This window comes from Hyperolius riggenbachi, chromosome 4, assembly GCF_040937935.1.
Source record: "Hyperolius riggenbachi isolate aHypRig1 chromosome 4, aHypRig1.pri, whole genome shotgun sequence".
In the NCBI taxonomy this organism is placed as follows: Eukaryota; Metazoa; Chordata; class Amphibia; order Anura; family Hyperoliidae; genus Hyperolius; species Hyperolius riggenbachi.
Window position 1 is genome coordinate 474,478,964 of NC_090649.1, and position 14,019 is coordinate 474,492,982.

Here is a 14,019-nt window from a genome sequence, read left to right on the forward strand (position 1 = left end):
GAAGATCATTCAGGACAAGGCGAGACTCATATTAATTGCTCCAATGTGGCCCAAACGTCCATGGTTCACATTACTTCAGTCTCTAGCGATATCAGAACCAATAGTACTCCCACTGATACAGGACCTGTTGTCCCAGGGCCCAGTATTGCATCCAGATCTGAGTCTACTTCATCTATCAGCCTGGAACCTGAGTGGGAAATACTAAAGTCCAAGGGCTTCTCAGATGATCTGGCAGAAACATTACTCAATAGTAGGAAAATGGTAACTCGGGGAATCTACCAGAAGGCATGGAGAGTCTTTAAGGACTGGTGTGCAAACAGATCTTTTAACAATAGATCTCTTAGGTCAGTTTTGGAGGTTTTACAATGTGGCTATAAGAAGGGCCTCAGTGTTAGTACTCTGAAGGTTCAGGTATCAGCCCTGAGTGTGTTTCTGGAAAGAAAGTTAGCACAGGAAGATTATATAGTTCGTTTTTTTCAGGCACTGAGAAGACTAAAACCATCTATACGATCAAGAGTACCTGCTTGGGATCTCAATACGGTCTTACAGGGTCTATGCGAGTCTCCATTTGAACCTTTATCTCAGGTCTCTGACAAATTCCTAACATTAAAAACCATATTTCTTCTAGCCATTACTACTGCAAGAAGGATAGGGGAGCTACAAGCTTTATCCATAAAGGAGCCGTATTGTGTTATTTCAGAAGATAGAGTAACATTACGCCCGGATGCAGCATTCCTTCCTAAAGTGGTTTCCTCATTTCACAGAAACCAAGAAATTTATATTCCGTCATTTTGTGAGAATCCCACAAATGATAAGGAAAAGAGACTACATTCTCTAGACGTAAGAAGATGTTTATTACATTATTTGGAAAGGACTAACTCTTGGAGAGAGTCAGACGCAATTTTTGTCCTGTTTGCAGGCAGGTCAAGAGGAAATAAGGCTTCTAAGACAACCCTAGCACGTTGGATCAAGCAAGCAATTGTATCAGCATACCAGGTGCAAGGGAAGACGTTAACTTCTTCTGTCAGGGCTCATTCTACAAGAGGTATCTCTACGTCATGGGCAGAGAGGGCAGGGGCCTCTATTGATCAGATATGCAGAGCTGCAACATGGTCGAGTCATAACACGTTTGTGAAACATTATCGACTTAATGTATCTGCAGGCACAGATTTATCCTTTGGAAGGAAGGTTCTGCAAGCAGTGGTCCCACCCTAAGCCTGATCTCTAGTATATCGTCTCATCCAGGGGTGCTGTCCGAGTGACGATCCGGGAAAGACAACTTTACTTACGGTAACGTCTTTTCCGGTAGTCAGGAGGACAGCACCCCTACAACCCGCCCTTTTTGGGTGGAGTATCAGAGGTTTGTATAAGCATTATTAATGTCCGTATTATCTTTTATATTTACTGAAGTATAGCAGCAAGTAAGTAGCTTATATAGCAGGCTGCCTGTCGCTTATGCAAATTCTTCTTTTGCAGTTCCTGTCCACGGTGGGGAGGGAGACAAGTCTCATCCAGGGGTGCTGTCCTCCTGACTACCGGAAAAGACGTTACCGTAAGTAAAGTTGTCTTTTTTGTTATTTATGCAGTGCCCACATTGCCTGATATGCATGCAATGTTTTTATTATTATTATGTATTTATATAGCACCGACATCTTCTGTAGCGCTGTACAGAGTATATTGTCTTTTCACTTCACTGTCGCTCAGAGGGGCTCACAATCTAATCACTACCATAGTCATATGTCTATATCTTGTAATGTATGTATCGTAGTCTAGGGCCAATTTTAGGGGGAAGCCAATTCACTTATCTGTATGTTTTTGGGATGTGGGAGGAAACTGGAGTTGTGGGAGGAAACCCACGCAGACACTGAAAACATACAAACTCCATGCAGATAGTGCCCAGGCTGGGACCCAGAGCTGCAAGGCACTAACCATTACGCCACCGTGCTGCACTTCATCTATAATGCAAGTTGCGTTATTTGCGTAACACGCTATATAGATTGCACACAGCCCGGTAGACATTATGTTTGTCCTATATGCACATGTAAGGTTTTGTGAACATTCCCCTATGTAACAAATAGTTAGGAGCTAAATAGTTTTATTTATAGAAAATGATGCATCAGTCTAACAACAGGGACATTAGAAGCAGAAAGAGGAACACGGTTATTTGCTCTAAACAAGGTATGCTCCCCTGAGGGTCTATTTGGAGCTATGTGTGTTTACGAACAGAACTTCAGCTTGAATATCAGAAGGTACACACACTCGGGACCAGAGAGACTGAGCTCACCAGGGAAAACAATTGTAACCAGAGACATCATCCAGGAAAGTAGTGAACCTGGAGGGAGACGGCAGGTGAAAGATAGAATGGAAGGAGCAGGAAGGAAAAAAATGAGAGTGCTGAGAAAGGGCAAAGAGAAGAAAACCCTACTCAGGGGTCTCAAACTCAATTTACCTGGGGGCCGCAGGAGGCAAAGTCAGGATGAGGCTGGGCCGCATAAGGGATTTCACAATCGCGACGCATCGCCGCCTCTGCCCGCCCCTCTCACTCTTCCTTCACAGAGAGGGCGGGGAGAGGTGGCGATCCGTGCGGCGATTGACGTGAGGAGGGGCAGAGCTGAAGCTGAAAGCTCTGCCCCTTCCAGGAAATGTCGGCGGATTGCCCCCCGGGCGATTTGGGGGCTCTGCAGCCCTTGTTTAGCGGCGGGGATGCGGCGGATAACTTGGGAGCACTAAAGCGAACTATAAGGAAGCTTTTACCGGTGAGGGCCACAAAATATTGGATCGAGGGCCGCAAATGGCCCACGGGCCGTGAGTTTGAGACCCCTGCTCTACATAGTCAGAAGTTACATAAAGGGCCTGATTCACAAAGCTTTTCTGTTAAATTATCTCACCTTATTTATTAACTCACAACTTATCGCTCCTTAAATTACTTAACTCATGGTTTACCTGTCCTTATCTAACTTAACTCCTGGTTTAGCTTTCTTATCTAACTTAACTCATGGTTTAGCTCTCCTTATTTGACATAACTCATGGTTTAGCTCTCCTTATTTGACATAACTTATGGTTTAGCTCTCCTTATCTATGTACCTCATGAATTAGCTCTCCTTATTTTTTTTTTTATCTCATGCATTAGCACTCCTTACAGTTAAGGTGAAAAATAAGTAACCTTTGTAAATCAACCCCCAAATATCTTATCAGGGTTAAAGGACAACTGTAGGGAGGTTGCCATGTTTTTTTTTCCTTTTGTGCTGCACCAGTTGCCTGGCTGTCCTGCTGATCCTCTGTCTCTAAGGCCTCATTCACATCAGGGCCGTTTCTGTGCGCTTTTCACAGCGCACTGCCCTGTGCGATCAGCAAGGTATTGATTTGTCCATGTAACTAAATGTAGCTGGTTCACATCTATGCGCTGCGCTGAGCAGCGTTACAGAAACGTAGGGTTGCATGCATTTCTGTGCGCTGAGCTGTAAAGCGCACAGCAATGCAAGTGAATGGGTCCACTTTTTTAGCGCATAGAAGCACGCAAGCGCATAGAAGCGCATGCGTTTTTTACCCCTAATTGGAGAAAAAAATACATTTACATACAAAAACACAGTTTTATTGACAACTGCTGCTGCTACAGTAAGCAAAACGTGCTTTAAAGAAGCGCAGCGCAACGCACAGAAACGCGGACTAAAGCGCGCACAAGCGCATGCGTTTTTTACCATGCGCTTTAACACGTTTTTCAGCGCAGCAGATGTGAACGAGGCCTAATGCTTTTAGCCATAGACCCCGAACAAGCATGCAGCATATCAGGTGTTTCTGACATTAATGTCCGAACTGACAAGATTAGCTGCATGCTTGTTGCTGACGTTTTTCAGACACTACTGCATCCAAATAGATCAGCAGGGCTGCCAGGCAACTGGTATTGCTTAAAGGGAAATAAATATGGCAGCCTCTATATACCTCTCGCTACAGAGTACCTCTGGTATAAAAAGACACAGCTTGGTTTGATAGTCTGTCTTAAAGTGTACCCGAGGTGGCGCAGGGTGGGCACATAGGACACAGAGGCATGTTCCCTGGTCCATGACTTGCCTCTGTGTCCCCATACGCTACTCTCTGCCCCCCCCCCTGCACCGCTCTATCACCCCCTGAATTGCCGACATGCAGCTTGTCTGTAATCTCAAGGGGAAGGGACGGGATGCCCAATGAGAGCTGGGTAAGGGGAGAGGTGCTCCTGTAAAACACTCACTGCGGGCGTTCCTTGCACCCCCTTCCCCAGTTCTCATTGTGCAGCTCTGCCTCTCCCACGCCGCTCCCCCACATCCTTGCTGTGTCGATACACACAGAGCAGATCTTGCATTGTCGTGACCACAGGGGTCACTGAAACCGAAAGTACAGGATATCTGGCCATAGGAGCGGCGGAGAGCGGCAGTAAGTAAGGCTACCTGATCTGGATAGCACAACACCCTGCCCTTACTTCACTGAGCTGGAGGCGGGCCAAGGCAACACAGTTAGGGGTGGCCAGAGCCTTGCCTGAAATATTTAAAAAAAAAAAAACTGCCATGGACGCAATTCCGAGGGGGTGGAGCATTCTCCTGCCTGCATTATTTATGTCAGATCCCCTCAGTCCTGTATCATTAAGACAGAGACTGGCATGACAGGCTTTGTCCTTTTTTAGTTTATGTACTAAAGGGAACAGAGCTGACCAAGTGTACTCTGCCATTCAATCGGAGAGGGATCTACCTGATGCTTGAATCTGCTGACCATCTGCCAGTGTATGGGCACCTTTAGACTGTGGTAGATTTCAGCCACTTATGAGGCTGATGTATGAAGCTGCGCTGCTGTAGCAGCGCAAGCTCCATGATAGCACCGCAAGCTACATTGAAGTCTACACTATGCGCGGTCTAGCAGTGTAGCGTGCCTTCCTTAGTTACACATGCTGCTTTCACAAGGGGCCCATACACTCAGCCGATTTTCTGGCCGACCGATCGATCAAAATCGATTGATCGGTTGCAAATCGGTTGGCCAATCGACCGATCGACGGCCGATTTCGATGGATTTCCATCGAACTGGCAGGGTGGAAAATCTAGGTCGATCTGATGAGATTGCTAATCATTTTGCATTGGCCCTAATAGAAATCTGATGGCAAAAAAATGCCATCAGATCGAATTTCAATAGATTTCAAACTAAAATCTATTGGAATTCTATCCTGGTAAAAAAAATTCTATAAACACATCAGATAGATCATCAGATGCATTTCTTATCTATCTGCTGCTAATCTGACGAGTGTATGGGCACCTATAGCAACGTGTGTTCCTTTATATGCCGGCCGCTGCTGTGAAGTATCACGACTATGTCAATTAACAGCGGCCGCTCTAGTAAAGTATCGCGGTCGTAATACGTCAAAGCAGCGGCCGGCATTTAAAGAGACTCTGAAGCCTAATACAATCCTTGTTTTTACCTTAGTTATAGTTATGTTCAGCAATATCAAGAGTCCTGAAACCCTGCATTCCCGCGACTGAACGAGGGCTTTATATCCCCCTATGTTCGGGGCAAAATTCCATGACTTTCCAGGTCGTGGATTTTGCTGCCCGGGGAGGCAGAGCTTTGAGCTGTAGCTCTACCTCTACTGGAGTCAATCTGTGCGCGAATCTCCGCCTCTCCCCGCCCCTCTCAGTGAAAGAAGAGTGAGAGGGGCGGGGAAAGGCGGCGATCAGCGGAGATTAACTCTAGTAGAGGCAGAGCTAAAGCGCTGAGCTCTGCCTCTTACAGGAAGCGCTCCCTCATTTTTGCCCCTGGGATTTCGGGGGTGTAAAGCCCTCGTTCAGCCGCGGGATTACACTGGGTATTGCTTCTGGCTCTGGGCTGGATCACACTGGGTATTACTTCTGGTTCTGGGCTGGATCACACTGGGTATTGCTCCTGACTCTGGGCTGGATCACACTGGGTATTACTCCTGGCTCTGGGCTGGATCACACTGGGTATTACTCCTGGCACTGGGATGGATCACACTGGGTATTACTCCTGGCACTGGGTTGGATCACACTGGGTATTACTCCTGGCACTGGGTTGGATCACACTGGGTATTGCTCCTGGCTCTGGGCTGGATCACACTGGGTATTGCTCCTGGCTCTGGGCTGGATCACACTATGTATTGCTCTTGGCTCTGGGCTGGATCACACTGGGTATTGCTCCTGGCTCTGGGCTGGATCACACTATGTATTGCTCCTGGCTCTGGGCTGGATCACACTGGGTATTGCTCTTGGCTCTGGGCTGGATCACACTGGGTATTGCTCTTGGCTCTGGGCTGGATCACACTGGGTATTGCTCTTGGCTCTGGGCTGGATCACACTGGGTATTGCTCTTGGCTCTGGGCTGGATCACACTGGGTATTGCTCTTGGCTCTGGGCTGGATCACACTGGGTATTGCTCTTGGCTCTGGGCTGGATCACACTGGGTATTGCTCTTGGCTCTGGGCTGGATCACACTGGGTATTACTCCTGGCTCTGGGCTGGATCACACTGGGTATTGCTCTTGGCTCTGGGCTGGATCACACTGGGTATTGCTCCTGGCTCTGGGCTGGATCACACTATGTATTGCTCCTGGCTCTGGGCTGGATCACACTGGGTATTGCTCTTGGCTCTGGGCTGGATCACACTGGGTATTGCTCCTGGCTCTGGGCTGGATCACACTGGGTATTGCTCCTGGCTCTGGGCTGGATCACACTGGCTATTGCTCCTGGCTCTGGGCTGGATCACACTGGGTATTGCTCCTGGCTCTGGGCTGGATCACACTGGGTATTACTCCTGGCTCTGGGCTGGATCACACCGGGTATTGCTCCTGGCACTGGGATGGATCACACTGGGTATTACTCCTGGCACTGGGTTGGATCACACTGGGTATTACTCCTGGCACTGGGTTGGATCACACTGGGTATTGCTCCTGGCTCTGGGCTGGATCACACTGAGTATTGCTCTGGGCTGGATCACACTGGGTATTGCTCCTGGCTCTGGGCTGGATCACACTATGTATTACTCCTGGCACTGGGTTGGATCACACTGGGTATTGCTCCTTGCTCTGAGCTGGATCACACTGGGTATTGCTCCTGGCTGTGGGCTGGATCACACAGGGTATTGCTCCTGGCTCTGGGCTGGATCACACTGGGTATTGCTCGTGGCTCTGGGCTGGATCACACTGGGTATTGCTCCTGGCTCTGGGCTGGATCACACTGGGTATTGCTCTTGGCTCTGGGCTGGATCACACTGGGTATTGCTTCTGGCTCTGGGCTGGATCACACTGGGTATTGCTCTTGGCTCTGGGCTGGATCACACTGGGTATTGCTCCTGGCTCTGGGCTGGATCACACTGGGTAGTGCTCCTGGCTCTGGGCTGGATCACACTGGGTATTACTCCTGGCTCTGGGCTGGATCACACTGGGTATTACTCCTGGCACTGGGTTGGATCACACTGGGTATTACTCCTGGCACTGGGCTGGATCACACTGGGTATTGCTCCTGGCTCTGGGCTGGATCACACTGGGTATTGCTCCTAGCTCTGGGCTGGATCACACTGGGTATTGCTCCTGGCTCTGGGCTGGATCACACTGGGTATTACTCCTGGCACTGGGTTGGATCACACTGGGTATTGCTCTTGGCTCTGGGTTGGATCACACTGGGTATTGCTCTTGGCTCTGGGTTGGATCACACTGGGTATTGCTCTGGGCTGGATCACACTGGATATTGCTCTGGGCTCTCGGCTGATTGGCCATCAGAAACTTTTTTTGTGATAGTGAAACTGACTTATGTGGCCTTGTTTGGGAGATGAAAGCAGAGGGGGGGGTTGTTACGTCAGAGCTCAGTTACACAACCTTCTGACAAATTCCTTCCCTTTCCATAATGAGATCACATGTGCAAACACCACAAACTACTTACCAGGCACTTTTTCATGCTGCTCTGCTGGTGTGACTCAGGAGGCCCTGATGTACCAATAATGGACAGAAGCTCTGCATTTATCAAGAGTTACGCTGTGTACCGATTCTTTGCCTATGAAGCTGCCCGTGACTCATACAATGTATTGGCAGATCGACCAAGAGTCAGCTGTCTGATCAGGCGCCATAAACCGCAGGCCAACTCCTGATCAATTCCAGCATGAAATCTTTCGGAATTGGCCTAGTGTCTTCGCTTCACCACCACTGCCCCCCCCCCAGTGTAAAATGTTCTCCATATGTGCATACTTTACCTGTTGGTGTTGGCCGCTTGCTCCGTGCTCCATCCTATGTTTAAATACATGCGCCCTGTATATGTCGACAACCACTTGGGGCATGTGTATGTAGACAGAGCCAGCAACGGACACTGACAGGTATATTAGGCACGCATGGGGCACTGGGGGGCACATTTTGCACTAGGGGAGACAGTGCCTGGGGGTTCCGTTGCTCATCCCCATATCGAACCAGTGCTGGTCGTAATGGAAAAAGCTACGCTTACGGATCATTACGCGTAATTTTACGCTATTACGAAATTACGCTTACGGCATAGACATTCAATTTCGGTACATGTCTGCAATTACGCATTGCCATTACGCGTAAGAATACCGTAATTCAGGTTGTTACGTTATAGGCTTACGCGTAAAATCCTACTAGCAATTAATGCGTAAGGTCATGCTGCCAAGCGGAAAAGTTGACGCATAGATCAATGTTAGGTAGCCGCCGACTTTAAGGGTTAATAGCAAAGCCCCCTTAAGTGCTAAGAGCCTCAAATTTGGAGAATATCTTAAGGAGATCAGAAGGAATAAGAGGAAAAAATTTTTTTTCAAAAAGACCTTATAGTTTTTGAGAAAATCGATGTTAAAGTTTCAAAGGAAAAATATATACATTTAAAAACCCGCCGACTTTAACGGTTAATAGCAAAGCCTGCTTAAAATTTAGGAACACCAAATTCACAGGGTATATTAAGGGGATCAGTGGGAATAAGAGGAAATTTTTTTTTTCAAAAAGACCTTATAGTTTTTGAGAAAATCGATTTTTAAGTTTCAAGGGCAAAAATGTCTTTTAAATGCGGAAAATGTCAGTTTTTTTTGCACAGGTAACAATAGTGTTTTATTTTCATAGATTCCCCCAAGTGGGAAGAGTTTTACTTACTTCGTTCTGAGTGTGGGAAATATTAAAAAAAGACGTGGGGTCCCGCCTCCCAGACCTCTTTAACCCCTTGTCCCCCATGCAGACTGGGATAGCCAGAATGCGGAGCACCGGCCGCGTGGGGCTCCGCACCCTGACTATACCAGCCCGCATGGTCCATGGATTGGGGGGTCTCGGAAGGGGAGGGGCAGCCAAGCTTTCCCCTCCCCCTCCGAGCCCTTGTCCAATCCAAGGACAAGGGGCTCTTCTCCACCTCCGATGGGCGGTGGAGGTGGAGGCCGCGATTTCCTGGGGGGGGGGGGTTCATGGTGGCATCTGGGAGTCCCCTTTAAAAAGGGGTCCCCCAGATGCCCACCCCCCCTCCCAGGAGAAATGAGTATGGAGGTACTTGTACCCCTTACCCATTTCCTTTAAGAGTTAAAAGTAAATAAACACACAAACACATAGAAAAAGTATTTTAATTGAACAAAAAACATAACCACGAAAATCCTTTAATATTCTTAATTAACCATTAATACTTACCTGTCCCTTTAAAAGCCAGTTCCCACGCAATATCCTCGGAAATATACTAATCAGTTACAATGTAACAAAGTTATTACAATGTAACAACTTTGTTACTTTGTAACACCGCCGCACCCGACGTCACTCGCCGCTCACCCGCCAGCCGCCGCATACACGCTAAGTCCCCGCCGGCTCCCGCCGTCCACTCCGCCCACACCTGTCACCCATATACATGCTGGCACCCATGGGTGCCAGCATGTATATAGGTGACATGTGGGAGAGGCGGGGAGGGCAGCGGAGCCGGCGGGGACTTAGCGTCCCTTCACCCGACAGAGCTCTGAGCTATATAGCTCAGAGCTCTCGAAAGCATCTTTGTATTTGGGCTCCAAGGAGCCCCATTGGTCCTTAGCAGACCAATGGGGTTCCATTTTTCCTAATGCCTCCATGGCAGCACCTATGGGTAGTAGTCCCGCCCCCTACCCTGATAGGACAGGTATCTAGATAAATTAAAGGTAGTAGGACTCCACCCCGTCTAATTTTTTCGTCCTTACCTTCGACAGGTGTTCTAGGAGCTGTGCACCCATATCTGCAGTGGTTTTCCCCCAGGTTCAGCCTCTCCTGGGGAGTGGGCCTAATAAACTCTAATAGAGTCTTATGGCCGACCCCGTTTCTGCTGGTCTTTGGGGGTCCATGATGTGCGTCCAGGCTTCCGGAAGGGCTGTCAGGTGGGAGGCTAAAAGCTTCTCTTTGCCGCTCGCCGCACAGACTTTGGCTGGCTAAATGCCGGTGTAGAGGGCAGAGGGTCCAGGCGCGTTTTTCTCCGCCGCTGCGGCGGTTGCACTGCACTGATTGGGCGGCCGGAGAGCGGCATGACGTCACTTCCGGTTGCGCTCCTCGCACCCGGAAGTAGGAAGTGGTCCGACCTGGGTCGCTCTCTGGTGCGCTCCAGGCCTCCAGCACAGTCCTGGGGGTGGAGACTGCCTAGGGGAAGGGCTGGGGAAGCCTTTTAGAGGCAGACAATGGCGGTTTTGGCGTCCTACGTGCGGGAGCGAGGTCTGCTGCTGCTGGAACCGAGCTGCCACTGTGGAACACTTGGGAGTGTACTTCTCCGATCAAGGTGGGTAAAAGAATGTATTTATTTTTTGCCTACCTTACACTTCGCATACCAATCAGCCTCATTGCATGCTGGAGTCTCAGTTTGGGTTTTGTCTCTCTGGTCTGTTGCAGATTGACTCTTTATCCGATCTCCAGTATGGACCCTCTAGCGCCTAATACAGACCAGCCTCACACTGACAGGTAAGTGGTGCTTAAGGTAGGTTTGTGTTTTTTTTTTAGGAAAAGAGTGCGAAGATTCTAAGACATACAATTATGTCTCCTGACAGCCCCAGAAGACTGCAATCAAGCCATTCCTCGGAGGTGGCCAGTACCTCGAAGAGGAAGGATCATCCCGAGGGCGGCTCTCCCAAGAAACATCGCAAAAAGAGATCACGCAAGCACTGCTGGGCATGTGGAGAAAATACTTTGCCAGGGAAACTGGTCTGTGGAACGTGTTTCATGCAAATGTCCCGGGAAGAACAACCACCTGTGGAAGTATCGCAGTTAATTAAGCAGGCGGTACAAGAATCCATGGCAGAGTACATAGCAAACCTGCCACAAACAGCGCCTACCTCAGAACCGGTACCTTCAACCGCTCAACAACAGGCGGAAACAGAGATCCAGGAAACAGAAGTGGGGTTTAACTTCGCCCTGGTAGAGCCTTATGTTAAGGCGGTGAGACAGCCCATCGAGTGGGAAGAGGAATCAGATGAGGATTCAAAACAGGATAAGAAAAGAAGGACCTACTACAAGCATCTTAAAAAATCATGTACACCATTTCCAGTTATGGAGGAGATAAACCAAGTCATACAAGATGAATGGGAAAAGACTGAAAAGAAAGTAGCAATAGCAAACAAGCTGGCCAAGCTCTACCCGTTACACGAAGAACATTCAAAATCCTTAGACAATGCTCCCGTGGTAGATGCCTCAGTAGTCAGGCTGGCCAAACACGTCACGCTTCCACTGGAGGATGCCATATCGTTTAAGGACACTATCGATAGAAAGATGGACTTCGACCTCAAAAAAGCGTACACAGTCTCTGGCGGAGCAATGAAGCCTGCAATCGCATTGACATCTGTAGCGAAAGCCATACATGCCTGGACAGACAATCTGGAGACTGCGATTTCAGGTGATACCGATAAGGAAACCCTAATCGACTCGCTACAAGAATTCAGACTAACAGGAGACTTTTTGGGAGAAGCAGCGGTGGACATCATACGCTCAACAGCGAGGTCTATGCTCCTCAGCGTGACCACTAGACGAGCTCTGTGGCTTAAGTCGTGGGCGGCCGACCCCAATTCAAAGCAGAATTGGTGCAAGATCCCGTTTGACGGAGGCAACCTATTCGGCGAACGCATGGACAAAGCGATAACCAGAGTCACTGGAGGGAAGTCCGGTCTTATTCCGCAGGACCGAAGACCCAAGAGACCATTTACTGGTCAGCAAAATAGAGGTCAGCAAGCGCGCTTCAGAAGCTCCAGATCCTACCGGCCCGGAAGAGATTATAAGAAGACCTGGCAGGGGGGTCAAGCGACCCTTACTAGGCTGAATAAACAAAAGGCCTCAACCTCTTCAGGCACTTCCGCAAAGGGCTTTTGATGGTGCGCTCGCCCGGGTATGCCCGGTGGGTGGAAGACTTCAGGCCTTCGGGCAGATCTGGGCGGACAACTGTCGGAACCCTTGGGTGATATCCACAGTGAGAGACGGGCACAAGTGGACATTCAAGCGAGACCCTCCAGATTCCCTATTTGTACCCACAAGAATTCCAAACTCGCAAGAGAGAGGGACTATCTTAACAACATACATCCAAGACTTACTGCGGAAGAAGGCAATTCTAGCAGTACCACCTCAGGAGAGAGGACAAGGAGTCTACTCACCACTGTTCTTTGTTACAAAGAAAACAGGGGAGCTAAGACCAGTCTTAAACCTAAGAACTTTGAACAGCCTAATCAAGTTACCACGGTTCAAGATGGAGTCGCTGCAGTCGATAATATTAGCCACCAGAGTGGCAGACTGGATGCTATCGATCGACCTAGAGGACGCATATTTGCATATCCCCATAAGACCGGATTATCAGCGTTTTCTGCGTTTTGCTATAGGAGAGAAACACTTCCAGTTTGCCTGTTTGCCCTTCGGAATAAGTACTGCCCCGAGGACTTTTACAAAGGTGCTAGTCCAGGTAATAGCCCTACTACGTCTGAAGGGTCTTCCAGTTTATCATTACCTGGACGACATTATCCTGCTAGCCCAGAGTCAGACACAGATAATGAAACAGCGGGAGACTTTAATACAGACTTTACAACAGTTTGGATGGCTGATAAGTTGGCGCAAGAGCCAGCTACTTCCAACACAAGATATAACCTTCCTAGGCGTGAGATTTCAAACAACCTTCAACTCAGTCAGTCTACCAGAGGAGAAAAAGGCAAACATAATCAGGAAGGTGGAACACACAATCTCGTCTCCTCATCTTCGTGCCAGACAATGCTTAAGTCTACTGGGGACATTGACAGCAACTATACCCATGTTGAGATGGGCACAATGGCACACCAGGCCATTCCAGTGGAACTTCTTGAATCAATGGCGCAAACAAGAGATGCAACAGTGGATAGAGATTACACCGTCAATGAAAAGCAGTCTAACATGGTGGATGAATCCGATGAATCTGTGCAAATACCAACTGATAGAGGAGGTGAAGCAGTTTATGATAACAACCGACGCAAGCTCCAGAGGTTGGGGAGCATACTCAGCAACCCAATCGATACAAGGTGTATGGAAACAACAGCCATGCAGGGAGCCGGCGAATATCTTGGAACTGAGAGCTATTCTACAGGCACTACGCTATTTTCTTCCCCAGATCAGCAACAAATCTGTCCTTATCAGGAGCGACAACCGAACGGCTGTAGCTTATATAAACAGACAGGGGGGAACCCGCAGCCTCAGACTGCTACAACAGATGGCACCGCTAATGCAGTTTGCAGAAGAACATTTGAGCAATCTCAGAGTGTTGTACATTCCGGGGCCGTCCAACAGGAAAGCGGATTATCTGAGCAGAGTGTCTATCGACAACAACGAATGGACCCTGAACCAGAAGGTGTTTCAGACCCTATGCGACCGTTGGGGCAGTCCGGAGATAGACCTGATGGCGACAGCACAGAACAGGAAATGCATACGCTTCATCTCCAGGAATGCATGTACGTTGGCAGAGGGTACGGATGTAATCACAACAGCATGGAACTGCCGACTGGCCTATATGTTCCCTCCGATCCCGATGATCAACAGAGTGCTCAGGAGACTTGCGAGAGAGAAGGTGACTGT

The 14,019-nt window shown here is 48.7% G+C and overlaps 1 protein-coding gene across 1 annotated transcript in view; it reads left to right on the forward strand.

The window, feature by feature from the left end:
* The first annotated feature begins 1,493 nt into the window (after window positions 1-1,493).
* Window positions 1,494-14,019, forward strand: part of LOC137570998 (uncharacterized) — a 64,021-nt gene continuing 51,495 nt past the window's right edge. Inside the window, exon 1 of the mRNA XM_068279693.1 lies at window positions 1,494-1,552. The gene's annotated coding sequence lies outside the window, so the exon portion shown is untranslated. The remainder of the gene's footprint in view (window positions 1,553-14,019) is intronic.